This window comes from Hordeum vulgare, chromosome 2H, assembly GCF_904849725.1.
Source record: "Hordeum vulgare subsp. vulgare chromosome 2H, MorexV3_pseudomolecules_assembly, whole genome shotgun sequence".
Lineage (NCBI taxonomy): Eukaryota > Viridiplantae > Streptophyta > Magnoliopsida > Poales > Poaceae > Hordeum > Hordeum vulgare.
In genome coordinates, this window is record NC_058519.1 from 108,535,961 (window position 1) to 108,542,510 (window position 6,550).

Below are 6,550 nucleotides of genomic sequence, written 5' to 3' on the forward strand. Positions count from 1 at the left end.
TTTGTCATCCATTACAACTTCATTGTCTTCAAACTATGGCTGTAGAGGTAGATGGGGACAATCGAGTAGATATGCACGCTTGCCTAGCTTGGCATTGATAAGCATTTGAATGCAAGGAGCATAACCACATGATCTCTTCTGACCCGCAGCAGTCCTTCGGATAGTCTCTACTATCAAATCCATCACTCTGAATCAGGTATGGGTGTCTATCAAGTGCAATAGGTTGATGGAAAGTCCTCTAATCATCTTTTCATCTCCTGATTTAGGCATCAGGGTGTGTCTCAGAATAGTGTTTCTAGTAAGAATGTCTTCTTGCACAAAGTACACAGAACCCATCTTGTGACTATCCAAGTACTTGTGTGGAATTGTCTTGTACATGTTGGCCATTGAGTTGTGACTCTGCTTCACTTCTGAGTACAGATCTACATCTCAATCTTCCTGCTTGGGGGCACCAATTATGGTAGCCCATTCATCAATCGTGGCTTCATACTTGTGACCATCAGTCATCCAGACTAAAGAACCATCTCCATAGAAATGAACAGTTGTATAGAATTGCATGATTAGCTTGTCATTCCATGGGGTCATATCTTTGCCAACAAACTATTCAATGTCCACTAGCCTGAAGTTTTGTTGGACATGGGGAAAGAAATTCTCATTTTCCTTGATATATGCCCAGTCGACATACCTCATATCACTGACAGCAGGACTCTTGTAAAATAGGACAGTCTCATAAAAATCTTGTTGTTCCTTGGTGTAAAACCTTGGATCACTAACAGTTCTTCTCCTGACAACATATGGATCATTAGCTCTCCTCTTTCTTAGTCCGACATCCTTTATCTTCTTCATATCTTCTGCTATTAGATGAGCAGCATTGTGAATAGGTAGGGTTGGTCCGAGCTTCCGGAGAATTGGCCCATTCTCATCTTCTACCTCCTATGCAGCATGGGAACTGGATGCAGGGCCTTTGCTCTTGACAGCTGCATGTATGTCCTTGGTAGTCCTTCTGGGAGCTACAACCTTCTTTGCTTTGGCAGTAGGCTTAGGAGCAGATTTCATAGCATCAGCCATCAGCATCTTCTTCTTGGGAGGAACTAGGATCTCCTCGGGAGCTTCTTCCTCAACAGCTTCTGGGTCTTCATACATTGAAGTCTTTCTTCCAACAAGATGAACAGTTCTGTTACTGGGCCTCATCACACCAGCCTTCTTGGCAGGTACATCATTGGTAAGTGATGTGCTCTTCCTAGCATATTCAGGTGCTCTTAGAACAGCAGGGGTAGCAGTTACCTTCTAGACAGCCTTTCTTAGAGGAGCAGAAGTTTCCTCTGGCATAAAGTTTGAGTCCTCTTCATCAGAATCCAGCTTCTTCCTTGCCTGGTGGGTGCCTTGGGCAAACCATGGGAGCTGGGAGCACTTGGGTCAGAGGCAGACTTTTCTGGACTAGTGCGTGAGTTCATCTCTACGCTCTGCTCTCTGAACTCATTTTGACTATCTTCTGAACCACACATATGTGACAGGCAAGAAGAAACCCAGCAGCAAATAGAAAAACCGGTGAAGTGGATATAGGAAAGACAGAAAGGATGAGCATCACAAAATCCAGATGTTTTGAAATTTTGAATAGAGAAATATATAGATTTAAGTTTTTGCAAAACACATATCGGTGGAACAGACTTTGAACTTTCGGAGTCATTAAGACACATGAACTCCTTAACAGAAACTTGGTCATCATTTCGGCGGAACTGAAAACGTCAACTTGGTATCACCGAGTTCATTCTCAGTAACCCTAGGTCCAAAATCGGTAGCACCGAGTTTTGCAACTCGGAGGCACCGAGATGGGGTCTGTGGACAGTTAACCCTAAAAATTTCTTAGTTCTCTAATCAATTGATTCATCTGGTGGATGGAGAGGATGCACATGGTGGCTTGTCAATAAATCTTCCCATTGGGTAAAAATTAGATGGAGGAATGCACAGGGGATCCAAACCATACCCCAACTCGGCTTTGGTTCGGCTACGCTGGCGACGACGGTGAGGAATCTGTCGGCGACGGCAATTCCCAGCGGCAGAGACGCACGGGGATTCGAGGGCGACGGCCAGGGGTCGAGAGGCTGCGTTGGGTTTTAGGACGAAACGGCTTTGACAAAGTGAAATCAAAGATTCGGTCCGTTGGATTATATACCCATTCCCTGTCGGTGTCATCGAGATTACGAAATCGGTGTCATCGAGTTACTCTACTGTCAGTTGACAGGGAGACTTGATGGAACCAAATTTGTGATTCTGGTGGTAATGAGATGGAAAACCTAGATCAACTCTGGGATTCGGTGGAACCGAGTTTGTGAAGTTGGTTTCACCGAGTTCATTCACAGAGAGGATTTGGAGGTCAGCCATTGACGATGAGGAACTCCAAGTGCACCTTCACACAAAGGGATCGACAAGTGCTTGCTCAAGTTTTGTGATGACGCATGAATAGAACTTGAGATGAGACAGCATAGATAGCTAGAGAAGGGTCCTAGGCATTCTTGTCCAACCAATTGGCAAAAGATAAATCAAGGGCCAATTAACAACAATTGGATGTCCTCGAATGATCAAACACATGCAGACCAACAACCTCACACAATAAGAATGATAGAGAAAAACATGGTATACATGCACAAACATCCTAGCAGCTATGAATCACTTGGGAGATGACAAAGTCATCTATATATGACTATATTGACATAGGAGCCAAGTAAGAATACTTGATCATAGGTCACACTCATCGTTAAGCACAAGTGGGGTTACCACTTTTACATAAGTATTAATGTGTTCATATCCTCATGAGATGCTTATACTCAAGTCTTAGAGTAAAGCTCCCCCTTGATATGACATCCCCACTAAGAGGGATCAACTAACCTTGGGTTTTGTCATAGAAGACTTCAAGTAGGTGAAGTAGTGGTGGATGCTCAATGTTTATGAAGATCATCTTGAGTTGGGAGCAATCCTGGTTGTTTTCATACTCTTCTCAACTACTTGGGTTAGTCCCAAAGCACGAGGAACATATGCAAGAATATCTATGGACATGGAGTGAAACACAAATGGGATTATGTCCAAAGATGCATTAATTACCTTGTTCCTTGCTTACCTTTGAGGGAATGTGTGACTCCTTGAACTAATGCATATGGTTGAGGTTGATTACAAATAATTCTTGCCAAAATGAATAAGAGTGAATTCATTGGCGGAGTCATCCATCAAGAACTTCCCTAGTTCTTCCTCTTGGGGATCCACATCAAATTGATGGGAATCCTTGGAGTTGTGGTAGCACTTGTTGAGGTAGGGCTAGTAGTGTCCTTGGGAACCCACTTGACCTTGGCTTGGGGTTGTTCTTCAAATAGGTCAATGTCATCTTGAAGCTTTCCCTTGCCTTTGTGGTCTTGTGGTAGAAGGCCATCTTGTGAGCTTGTTCCTATGGGAGGATTGGGATCACACTTCTCCTCTTGGGTAACAAACTTAGGAGTGGTGTATGAACCTTCTTCCCAATCATCTCCGTTGACATTGAAGTAGGAAACACCTTGTTTCTTCCGATGTCCTCCTTGCTTGCACACAATTTCCTCGAATTGCTTATTTCTGACTAGGCTCTTGAAGACACCTTTCTCTATAATCCCTTTCAATAGATCATTTTATTTCTCAAGTGTAACTTGGCTAAGAGAATCGTTAGTGGAATCAATAGACCTACTAGCAACAACATTATTGGTTTTAGCTTTAGCATAGTTGTTACTAGATGAAGAAACCTTCTTGCCTTTGTTACTAATGTTCCTAGGTTTAACTTTTGGAACAAAGTTAGACAAGAGTAATCGTTTGGCTAGATAAGAAGAACTCTTCTTTCAAAGATCATCATTGATCGCTTTTAAGAACTGATGCTCTTGCTCCAAGTTGAGCTTCTCTAAGCATAGCTTCTCATGGGTTCTTGCGAGCTCTCTATGATCTTCTAGAGTATTCTCATGATCTAACTTAAGAGTTTACAATTCTTGAGTTAGTCATTCAATTTCTTTCTTATCATCATCATTCAATTTCTCTTGACTAGCATGATAATTAGCGAGTTCATTTTCTGTGCAATCACTAGTTTTATCAAGAAGCAAGTCATCTTATCCTAACAAGTCATCCTCATCACTATTAAAATCAAGATACTCGGGATGTGATACCTTGGGGATTTAGCCATGAAGCAATTTATCACTCCCTCATTTAGCCATGAAGTTGTAGGAGTTGGTGGAAACAAGTGCAATGCCGACAACACCATCTTCTTGACTATAGTCGGAGTTGGAGAGATAGCTTCTCCCGGAATAGTGACCACTCTCGGAGCCAGGAACCCATTCACTGACATGAGCTTGATGTCTTCTTCTTGAACCGCTCTTGGTGTATTTGTCCTTCTTCTCTGATTCCTTGCCTCTCCGTGAGTGTCTTCGTTCATAGTGATCTTCTCTACTCCTTCTCTCTGTGCGAGGTGACTCATCTCTTGAGCTTCGTCTTCGAGGTCACTTTTCCCTTCTTTTGTAGGGAGCCGAGCACTCATTTGAGTGGTGTCCGGGCTTCCCATAGTTGTAGCAGTTTCGGTCACGATTGGACGAATGCTTCTCTTCATGTCTCGATCTTGAGCTTCTCTCTTTGCCTCTACTCTTATAGAACTTGTTGAATTTTCTGACCATGAGGCTTATCTCTTCATCAGTGACAAGATTGTCCTTTAAAGTAGCGGGAGCATCATGTGAAGCTTTATAAGCACCGCTTGACTTGTTGTGAATCTCCTCTTTGTCCTTGAGTGACATTAGTTGGCCTGAGACCTTTGTAATTTGGCATCATTTGGATCAATGTGCACAGTGTGTCATACTTATCATTGAGAGCTCTAAGTATCTTCTTAATGATGAATTTGACGGTCGTCTCTTCGCTTCCTAAGCCAGCAATCTCATTGGCGATGAGAGCTACCCTAGAGTACATTTCAGCGACACCTTCGCCATCCTTCATCTTGAACTTGTCCAGCTCACTTTGAAGAACATCCAACTTAGATTCTCTGACAGAATCAGTACCTTCGGGCATATCAACCAAAGTATCCCAAATTTCTTTTGCATTCTCAAGACGACTGATTTTATTGAATTCTTCAGGGCATATGCAGTTGAAGCCAAGAATATGCATTTTCATTTTATGCTTCCAACTAGCAAAATTAGTGCCATCAAAATATGGACCTCTATGGTGATAATTTCCCTCACTAGATGCCATACTCTCATAGGTTGTTAAACCAATGAAATGGAGACCAAAGCTCAGATACCACATGTAGCATTAAAAGTATGTCTAGAGGGGGGTGATTAGACTACTTGACAAGATAATTTTTTGCCTTTTACCAATTTTACTTGAGAGGCAGCTACGACAGTTATAACAAGTCAAGTGCACCCTACACATGCAATTCTAATAGTATAACAGCAGAAAGTAAAATATGCAAGTGTAAAGTAGAGGAGTAAGGTAGGGAGAACAAACACATGAGGTTGACGCGGTGATTTTTGGCATGGTTCTGATAGGTGGCGCTATCGTACGTCAATGTTAGTGGAGACTTCAACCCACTCAGGGTAATGGCTGCGATAGTCCACGAAGGGCTCCACCGACGGAGGGTCCACAAAGAAGTGGCCTTGTCTATTCCACCACGGCTTTCGTCCACGGAGGACTAGCCTTACTCACGGTAGTTCTTCACGAAGTAGGCGTTCTCCTTGCCCTTACAAACATCTTGTTTCAACTCCACAACACAAAGTAGGAGGCTCCCAAGAGACACCTAACCAATCTAGGAGTGACCACCCTCCAAAAGGTAATAGATGTGGTAGATCAATGAAATCCTTGCTCTTATGCTTCTAAAGATAGTCTCCTCAACACAAATCACACTCTCAAAGAATATGCATGAGTAGGAGAGTTTGATTTGGTGGATAGTAGTTTGGGGAGGCTAGAGATCAAGTTTCAAATGATAGGATTGGAATATCTTGGTCTCAACACATGAGTAGGTAGTTCTCTCTCAGAAAATGGATCTGGCAATGAAGTGTGTGTTGTGAGTGCTTCTCCCACGAATGAGAGGTGGGTGAAGGGGTATATATAGGCATCAGCCAAAATCCAACTGTTACACACAAAATGGAAAAAGTCGGTGGCACCAAAGTTGAAAACTCGGTGGTACACTCGGTGGCACCGAAAAGGTGACAAACAGTCAGATGGCCAAACTCGGTGGCGTCGATACTCAAACTCGAAAATTACGATTTTGTGTATCTTGGCAACAGAATGTTGATCACACTGAACTCGGTAGCACTGACTTGGTTTCGGTTGCACCTATCTAGTGGGAAAGGCTAGGGTTTCTGTGTGAAGTCAAACTCGATGGGTCCGATATGGAAATATTGGTGACACCGAATTTGTGTATGTGGATCTTGATAGAGTGGATATGTGGGAAAATGACTATGTTTTTGGGTGTCTAACTTTGAGCATTTGAGCAATCAGTTCATTTCACTACCTCACCCCCTTTTAATAGTATTGGCTTCCCTATGGACTCAAAAGTGACTTC